Source organism: Falco punctatus (assembly GCF_963210335.1).
Source record: "Falco punctatus genome assembly, chromosome: 4".
NCBI classification, from domain to species: Eukaryota; Metazoa; Chordata; class Aves; order Falconiformes; family Falconidae; genus Falco; species Falco punctatus.
Window position 1 is genome coordinate 47,441,162 of NC_137583.1, and position 9,378 is coordinate 47,450,539.

The window sequence follows — 9,378 nt, forward strand, 5'->3', positions numbered from 1 at the left end:
TGGACCAGGGGCTCCAGCACCTCACGGGCCCCACTCTCCTGCAGCCCCTCTGCCCGCAGCCACTGCTCCACCTGGCTGATGTTGTACCTGCCAGGGACAGCAGGTCACAGGTGGCACAGGCCATGCCCCAGCTCCCCCAGCCATACCCATCCTGCACGGGCACAGACCTGAGCTGGATGCTGCGGCTCCAGGAGCACGTGTCCTTCCTCAGCAGCAGGTAGTTGAGGGTGGTGCCACTGACCAGGAAGAGGAGCTGGCGCAGGACCTGGTGCCCCACACTGGGGGCCAGCCCGTGGTGGTCCAGCACTGCACGGAAGGAGCCCAGCTGCTGCAGCAGCTCGGGCAGGGTGTGGGCAGAGGCTACTGAGGACCGGCGGTGGCGGGGAGGGCAGGAGAAGGACAAGCCCTGTATGGGCTCACTCTCCAGCATCGCTGAAACTGAAGGGTAGAAAAGGCTCGTTGTAAGGAGGCAGAGACCCTGCGTTGTGCCCCAAGCGACCAGTACACAGCTTCTTGGTTCTGTGTCCCAGTTGGGGATACAGGGGCTGATGACACCTCCAGGATAGCTGGCCAAGGCTAGGTCAGGGACTGGCCCTGCTCCATGTAGCTGCAGAGCATGGCATGGGGGAATAGAGCTCCCCATGGATGCAGCCCAAGGTCCCTGGGGTGCTGAGCCCACCTTTAGCTCCCCAGCCACCTCCTGCAAGCCAGGATGCTCAAGGAGCAGATGGTCCCTTGTAGAAGGCATCCCCCGGTTCAGAGCCTGCCTTCCCACTCTGGGCACAGCCCTGGTAACAGAGCCGGCAGCTGACACAGCCGAGCACACCGTTCCCTCCCTGATCCAGCATCCCCCGAGCACCCCCCAAGCCCTGGCCATACCAATCATGGGCTTGAGGCACTTCTCGGCAGTGCGGATGAGCTGCTGGTAGAGCTGGACAGCCAGGGCACCCAGGCTATGGCAGGAGCTCTGGGGGTCCACATTCTGCAGGCGATGTTTGTTCTGCTGCGCTGTGTTCCCCTGCCAGTAGCTCTGTGGGCACAGGCTGGGTCAGAGCCAGCAGGTACCAGGGGACAGCCAGGTCCCCAAGCAAGCACAGAGCAGCATCAGCCCCACACATCCTTGTATGCCTGGGCTGGGGTAAAGAGGATGCAGCCCCAGGTGGGGACAAACCCTGTCCCCACTAAGCTCCCACCCTTGCCAGGGAGGTGGCAGACCCCCTGCAGCCCAGCCCTACCTCATCCTGGCTGTACTGGCACAGGCAGTTCTGGAGTCGGCAGGTGTTGGCAAGCCAGAGTGCCACCACATTGAAGTCATCGCTGTGCTTCTGTGGGAGGGAAGCGAGAGCACCAGGGTCAGCAGGGCTCTGGCAGTGACAGCAGCAAGCCCTAACACCCCACGGTAGCCCTGTGAGCCACACTGAGCTAGCTGCAGCCTGGCGAGGGCTGTAGGACCCTCTCACAGGACACCTGCGGCACCCAGGGGCACCCATCACCCTGGGAGATGCTCAGGCTGGACACTGCAGCCAGGCACATGTCACTGCCCCAGCACCACCTCTGCCTTGGCCAGTGAAGTGCCTGCTCCTCAGCCCACCCCACACCCCCAAGCCCAGCACCTTCATGATCCCTTTGATGGCACCAATGGCTGCATCCAGGAGCGAGCGAGCCCGCGGCTCGTCGCAGCAGTGGTCTGCGTGTCGGAAGCACAGGAAGAGGATGTAGGCTGGCAGGTCTGGAAGTGCCCCAGGACAGCTCTGTGGTTTATAGTCTGCAGGGGAAAACAGGACAGTTGAGATCCAGGCAGCTACAGAAAACTGGTCCCGAACCAGGCAGGATGCTGCGCCAGCAACACTGAAAGTATGAGCTCACACAGAGGTTGGCAAGAAACCCTAGCAGGGACCAAGTTGGGGTAAAGAGTCCCCATCTGTCCAAACCCTACCTGTGATGATGGCCTTGATAATGCGCCCTTCATCCTCCATCCTCCATGCCAGCATGGCTTGGGACAGCCCAGACAGAGGTGGGACGACAGGGGACTGGGACAGGACCACAGCAGATGCTGCCAGCTCCTGTGCTGGCCTGGTGGCCTCTCTCTTCACTGGAGAAAGAGGAGCACAGGTCAAATCCTGCTGTGTCCTGGGCCGTGGGACCCAGATCAGGATCCCTCAGCTCAGTCCAAGCAGATACTCCCCAGTATCTCTGTCTGGGGGGACTCCGCTCCTCATGGCGAGGCTGGGCGATGCTCCCACCAGCCCCATGTCCCCATCTCATGCAGACACTTGCCTGCGAGCTCCTGGGTCTGCTTTGTGTAGGCTCTCAGCTGCTTCTGGAGCTTCAGTGTGATCCTCTCCTGCTTCTCCAGCTTCTGGGCCAGCTCCTGGGCAGGCACAACCCTGGTAGGGCTCAGCCAGCTCCCTCAGCTGGAGGCCCCCACCAGCACCCACCCAGTGAAGCTGAGCTGGGAGGATGCATCAGGGTCCCCTGCACCGCCCCTTAAGGGGCTGCTGCAGCTCACCACAGGGCAAGGGGGTGGGAGCCAGCCCCAAGCCCAGTCCTGCCTGTGTCCACCCACCCCCCATCACCACCCCCTTACCTTGTTCTCCTCCCTGAGCTGTAGGACATGCTGCTGCAGCCCCTCCTGCCCCTGGTGCCACTGCAGGTCCTGGATGAGGGCTGCTTGCTGCTGGCTCAGCTGCTTGAGTGAGCAGATGTCGAGGCGCAGCCCTTGTACCTCCTCCTCGTGCTGCTGTTTCTCCTCCTGCAGCTGACTCTCCAGCAGCCTGCTCACACGCACCAGGGGAAACTGAGGCACCAGCCTCCTTCAAGCTGCCGCACCCCATCCCGCAGGGAGGCTGCTGAGGAGGTTTTTCCTCCCCCCTGAAGCCTCAGAGCTGAGGACTCCCCCCTTGCCCAGGCCCTCCAGGGCAGCCAAGACCCAGCTGGACTGGTAGAGCATCTCCCCTCTGGCTGCACCCAGCCCAGGGACAGGCTCCACCAGCCTGCTCCTCTTAGGAGGCTCCTCTCGAGCCCAGGGTACCCGTTCTGCTCATGCAGCAGGTGAGGCTGTGCCTTGAGCAAGGTGTGCTGCTCCAGTCCCCCAGCAAAATACAGCTGGGTGCACTGGAAAAAAGGGAAGAGCAAGCAAGGGCTACCCCCCACCCCGCTGGGCAGTGAGGGGCAGCTGCCCTTGCTCTCGCAGCCCACCTGGGGCTACGGTGCCCAGAGCATTGGAGGAGGTGGCTGCTCCAGTGAGGATGTGCAGCCACCCAGCACCACTGCAGAGGCCAGGCAGCTGTCACACCAGCCCTGGCTGGCCAAAACACCAGAGAAAGCCCCACCAGCTCATTATGGGGACACCAGCCTATTGTGGGGACCACCTCCCTGGGACCACACTCACTTGTTAGCAACCTGCACTGCATCGTACGCGTGCTTCAGGTCATCATCCACTGCCACCTTCTCCGGGCTCTTACCCAGCCCCAGCATCTCAGCAAAGTTCTGCAGGGAGAGAGGAGCAGGATGAGGCTGGCCTCGCCATCCTGGGTCTCGCCCTGCTCTCAGCAGTGGGACAGGGGCTCACCCTGCGCTTGAAGAAGTCCAACAGTTTCCTCTCCTCTGGCTCCACAGGAGCCTGGGACCGCCGCAGCTCCTCCTGGGTCCGGGCCAGCTCCTCATTAGCAGCATTGAGCTGCCCCAGGAGGAGGAGGTATGCCTTCTCAAAGGGATCCTGGCTCACACCACCGTTCAGCACCGCCTCACTGCTGGGCTGCAGCCGCGACCCCTCTGGCACAAGCTGCCACCGCTCCTCCTGCCCCTGGGTGCAGAGACAGGGGCTGGCACAGCAGCCCGTGCTGGGCACCAGCACCAGGATGCCTGCAGGAAGCCCTCCCTGATGGCACTAGCTCCCAGCCAGTAGCCCCAGGGTACAGTTGTCACCATCACCAGGGGAAGGGACAGCCCACTTGTGACCCCCACCCCACTGTCCCAACCAGTGTCACCACTAGCCTCAGCCTGCTGGTCAGAGACATCTCGTGAGGGAGCCGTGGACATGGAGGACAAGCAGCTGCTCTCGGAGCCCAGGAAGCTCTCTGAGGAAGGGGACCGTCTCAAGGTGCTTTGCTGAGTGGGGAAGAGAAGGACAACGTTGTTCCCCCGCACCCCAAACATCTGCTGGGGCAGAGCAGCGACAGCCTCGAGAGGACACCTCAGCTTGGGGATCCCCCGGCACGTGAGCTGGGGAGCCCACTTCTGCCACAGGAGTGTGCCCTGAACCAGCCAGCACTGCCTACTCCCTTCACTGAGCTGAGGGAGGGGGTGCCCTGAGCCCCCCCCTCACCCTGTGGAAGGCCATCTCATCCCGCAGGTTCTCATAGCCCTGCTCCAGGCGGGTGTACTCCTGCACCAGGCTCTGGTAGCGTGCCCGCTCCTCTTCCAGCTCCTGCAGCAGCCCTCGGCTCTCCCTTGCTGCACACTGGTGCTGCTCTGTGGGGACAGACACAGCAGGGAGTGGGGACAAGCAGAGCCACGTCCCCTCTGCCAGGGAACATGCAGGAACACACCAAGCCTGCAGGACCAGCCCATACCCAGGGGAATGAGATGAGCAGATCAGCGGATCCTTCTTACCTTCTAGATCCTGCGACCGCTCCAACACACGCTGGATCAGGGCATCCTTCTCCTCCTCCAGCTGCAGCTTCGTGGCTTCCACCTCTGCCAAGCGCTGTGGGAAAGCAGAGGGGCAGGTACAGCTACAGCCCTGCCTGGGGCCAGCCCTGGCTGCCAGAGGTTTCCTCCAGGGACCCCCCCAGCAGAAAGCGCAGCATGATGCCACCTCCCTGGAGAGCCCCATGGAGCCCCAGCAGAGTGAGAGCATCCCCTGGACAGACTGACCTGCCTGAGCTCCTCAACCTCCTGGACCAGGCAGCTCTTCATGCTGTGCCTCTCCAGCTCGGCCAGCCGTTCCTGCAGCTGCTGGACCTGGGCATCACGGGTCGTATCCTCCCGCAGCCGCCGCACCTCAGCCCGCAGGCACTGTACCTCCTCAGCATGGGCAGCGTTCAGCTCTGAGAGCTGCTCCATCAGCTGCTGCTTCTCCTGGGCCTTGAGCCAAAGAGCAGAGCATGTCAGGCAGGTGGCTGGGAACAAGGGCATACCCCTACATGTCTCCCATCAGTAAACGTCCATGCATACTCATGGATAATACACTCCTAGCCCATGCATGCTTCCCTTCTGCAAGGAACCTGGGTACCACGTATCCCACCCATCTGTTTGGATCCCTGAACCTCTGGTGTCACCTCAAACCTGGGAGAACAGCTCTCTACAACATGTCATCCCACACACAGCCATGCATGAGCTCTGCCACAGCTTTGCAGCCCACCACCCACCTCCTGGCCAGCCTCAACAGCAGGATTTACCAGCCCTGCTTCCCCCCACCCCCAGAAACAGGATCGCAGCACAGGAGCCCTCCCTTCCCCTCCACAGACACCCCCAGAAAGGGAGTGGGGACAGCTGAAGCAGAGACACCCAGATGGTGACAGCAGATGCTGCCAGCAGGAGCACGGTGGGACAACACACCATGCTGGAACTGCTCCGAGCACATGACACTGTGCTGCAAGGCTGCACCCAGCCAAGCACCCAGGAGGGTGCCCATCCCACCCCCAGGGCCACCAATCCCTGCATCCACAGGGAGCACTGAAAATCCAGGAATGAGACCCAACTCCTGCCTGGAAGCACATGTCAGGCAGGGTTAGCTCCTGCCCTAGGGCTGGGAGAGGACTGAAGACACCAGCAGGCATGGTTTTGGCTACACAGGGACTGGTAAGAAGTGGTCAGCAAAAAGTAGCTACCCCCACGCAGGGATGAAGCCAGCACCCACCTGCTCATCCAGCCTACACTGCAGCTGGATCACCTTGATCTCCATGCCCTTGTGCAGCTGCTTGTAACGCTCAATGGAGCGTGCCTCGACACGCAGCCGCCGCAGCTCGCGGCGTGCTTGCACCCGGCGGTAGCAGCACTGCAGGTAGATGACAGCCCCACGCAGGCGGCTGTAGCGGGTCCGGGCCAGCCAGCCCCTGACAGCAGCCTGGATCACCACGGCTTTCTGGTGCCACACCATCTGTGAAGCAAGAGATGGGGCAGTGGTACAGTGTCCCCAGGCGGGATGGGGACACCTGCTGCCCTGCCAGGTTCCTACCTGGTGGTAGAGACGTCGGGCAAACATGCCCCGGGCAAAGGCTTGGATGGTGATGATAGCCTGGCACACACGTAGGTAGAAACGTCGTGCCAGAACCATCCTCACAGTTTTCTGCAGCATCACAGCAGCCCTGGTCCTTCGCAGCATCCTGGTGAACCTGCAGCGAGGGCAGGGCGCTGGGCAGGGGGGTGGCAATGCCCCCCACAGCCCAGCCCACACCACAGGGACACCCAGGTCCAAGCGCAGCCCAACGCCAGCCCAGCTGCCAGCTCACCCCAAGGCTGAGCTCTGTCTCAGCTCATTGCTGCTCCCCCCAAGCCCCATCCCTGCTCACCTGCGGGCCAGCATGCCCCGGGCATGGCGCTGCAGGCAGATCGCTGCGGCACGTGCCCGTCCAAAGTGCCTCCGTGCCAGCCAGCCCCGCAGGTGCCTCTGCAGCAGGACACAGGCTGCCCTCATCTGCTGGTACCGCAGCTCCTCCAGGTGAGCCACTTGGCCAGCCCGGAAAAACACCTTGTTCTTCCCACACTGGTACTTGCTGGGGTCCTGTGTGCAAGGGTAGAGTCAGTCCCAGAGACAAAACGTACCCCAGCCAGGCTCCCCCAAGAGCGATGCTCCTCATACCACTAATCTCCTCATCCAACCTTCCTGGAGGTTGAGTTCCTCCTCATCTCATCCACTTCTGTATCCCACCGGGCACCCACACATGGTGAGAAAGGTGCCCACCCCCCACCTGCAAGGGATACTCCGGTACCACAGCTGCACTCCCCCAGCAGGACCCTTACTCGGAGCAATCTCTCAAGGGCACGGCTGCAGGTCTGCTTCTCGTCAGTGCCCATCAGCTCCTCTCTGCTCACCAGAGCCCTGTACCTCTCCAAGAACTCCTGGTATGTACACCTGTGGGGGACAGAGGGGGATCAGAGGTGCTGTGGCTGGAGGTGGGGGAGCCCCCAGGGTGCTGCTGAAGCAGGGGGATACCTGGAGGGGTAGCCTGAGGCACTGATCTGGATCGTCTCCAGGATTCCGCAGGCTCGTAGCTGCTCCACTGCTCGCCTGGAGTCAAACCTGGGGCAAAAAGGTGCTGAGCTAGGCTGGGTCCCAGCCAGCTTGGCATGCTCCAAGCTACGTAGGAGCAGGGCAAGAGGGACACAGATCGGAGGGACAGCGGTGCCCTGCAGTGTACCCATCCCCTCCCTGGCCGGGCACTCACACAAAGGGCTGCTTGCCATCATTGGGCTTGATGCAGCGGATGTAGTGTGGTATGGTGCTGCTCAGCGTCTCCATCAGCTGGTTCAGGGAGGCTCTGAACTGCCAAGGACAAGGCAAGCGTGGTCAGGAACATCCTGGTGCTTGTAGGGCACACACAGGTCCCCCTTGGGGCTGCCCCAGCTGTCCAGGGCCAGCACACGTTTCTCCCTCCACACCACCACCACCATACCTGGCTGGAGATGGAATTCTTCTTGCTCTTTTGGCTACTGGGCAGCGATCTGCTGCTGGGACAACCAGCCATCCTGGGCCTGCCGGACCTGCGGGACTGCAGGGACGTGGGGCCATCCCCTTCCTCCAGGAAGAGCTCAGTGAGCAGGGCAGACTGCACAGAGCAGAGCCGTGAGCCAGGCAGACCCTGCAGCAAGCACCACCCAGTACCTAGAGCACCATGGCCACCAGGAGACAGCCCCAAGGGACCAAAAGCTCCACAGCGGCCAGCCCAGTGCACAATCCTCTGACCCACCACAGCCCAGATGTGCCGGATTCAGCTGTGCCCCTGCCTACTGCTTCCCCCAGGAAAAACTATGTGTGAACCATGGACACCTCCCCAGGCATGCTTGAGAGCCCTCCAAGGTGTCCCTTACCTTCTACCAGGGACACGCAAGGGTAGAAGGGACAAGTGACAGTGTTACAGACCTGGAAGCAGCAGGACCCTCCAAGCCCTTGCATCAGGGACACGACCAAGATGCTCCCCAAGGTAGGAAAGCTCAAGGCAAGGTGGGGAGCACCCACACCTCAGGGCACCCTGCCCACGGCCAGCACTGCCCTGGGCTGTGCCAGCAGATCAGACAGGGATTTATCCTGCGTGGCTTGTATCCTCCTGCACCATCAGTCCTTCCACCCAGGCTCCCAGGGCCACAAGCTAGCCAGGCTCTGCCCTACACAGCCCCTGCTCAGGGTGGCTCTTACCTTGCTGGCTCGCAGCAGCCCCACCAGCTCCTCGGGGACAGTGTCCCTGTTCTTCTCCACAAACCCATCACACTGGTATTCCACCTGGTGGGAGACCAGGCAAGCCTCAGTATCAGCCTGCAGCTTCCCAGACTGTTTTTGTGCAGGGCTCTGCTCGGACACAGGCAAATGCTTTTTGGAAGAAGTCCTTGCAGGAGTCAGGGCTGGTGGCCACACCGCCTAGCTCCTGCCCTGCTGCAAGGCTACTGATGGGACCCAGCAGAGGGTTTCAGAATTTTTACCCTCAGTTAAAGGGCTGCAGCCCAGCACCCAGCTGCAGAGCCAGCAGGATCCATCCCCTAGCCTGAGAGGCTGCAGAAGCTACAGCCATCTGCTCTGGATGGGTGCCCACTGGTGCAAAGCTCTCCCTGCCCCTGCCTGCACTGCCACAGCTTCCCCTACCTTGCCAGCAAAGTGGCAGACAACGAAAGCATCCGTGGACCTCTTGGGCTTCTGGAAGTAGGAGCTGCTGAGATGCGTCTGGTAAAGCTTCCGGGCCCAGCTCCCATCACTGCCTTGGGGCATCTAAAGAGCAAATGGGTCAGAAGGGACAGCTCCGGGTGGCCGTGGCAGCCTGCTCCCAGCGCCCCTTTGCCCACCTTGCACTCCTCATTCAGCAGGCTCAAGATGCCAAGCCGGCCCTCGATGAGCTCAATGCATGGCTGGTTGTCACAGAAGTCAACAAAGACCCAAGGGATCTCCTCGGTCACATATTCCTCCTGCTCCAGCTTGAAGACATGCTAAAGGGCAGGGACAGCAGAGCAGGACTGAGCCAGGAAGGGACAGAGGTGGCCAGCCACCAGGCAGTGGCTTGGGTTCTGTCAGACACCCTTCTCCTGCAGCAGGAACACTTTGGGAGAAAGGAGGGGACCGTGCCCAGCCCCAGCAGCCACATTCAAGGCAGAAAGCACCAGAAGCAGCAGCGCAGCAGGGATGTGCGGCGCCCACCCTCACCAGCTCCCAGCAAGGGGACATCTCTG